Below are 376 nucleotides of genomic sequence, written 5' to 3' on the forward strand. Positions count from 1 at the left end.
TCTAGACTGCTTGTTACGGATCAAAGCACAGACCGACGCAGGCAACGGTGCTGCCATCCAGCCCTTGGTGATTAAAGGTCAAAGCAACAGCTGTGAAAGGTGACCCAAGGCGCAGGCATCGATTGGCTGAGGTCGTGACCTTTCCTCGGTGAGTGACGTGGATTGCGCTTAGGTCACATGACAGTCCTGGTGACCTTGCATAACCCTTTTCATTTTTTTCAAGGTCATTTCCTCATGCATGCATTCTGGGTACATTTTGGAATTACTATATAAGTCTTGTAGAATAGGCAAATTATTTTTGCTGCTAGTATTTTGAACAAAACAACACGTAACCCCCTCGCTACTGGCAAATCGAAGGAATTAACATCCACAAACC

The 376-nt window shown here is 45.7% G+C and overlaps 1 protein-coding gene across 1 annotated transcript in view; it reads left to right on the plus strand.

The window, feature by feature from the left end:
• Positions 1 to 376, plus strand: part of LOC119585381 (carotenoid isomerooxygenase-like) — an 89,132-nt gene that overhangs the window by 587 nt on the left and 88,169 nt on the right. The window lies entirely within an intron of this gene.

The sequence above is a fragment of the Penaeus monodon genome, chromosome 19 (genome assembly GCF_015228065.2).
Source record: "Penaeus monodon isolate SGIC_2016 chromosome 19, NSTDA_Pmon_1, whole genome shotgun sequence".
NCBI lineage: Eukaryota > Metazoa > Arthropoda > Malacostraca > Decapoda > Penaeidae > Penaeus > Penaeus monodon.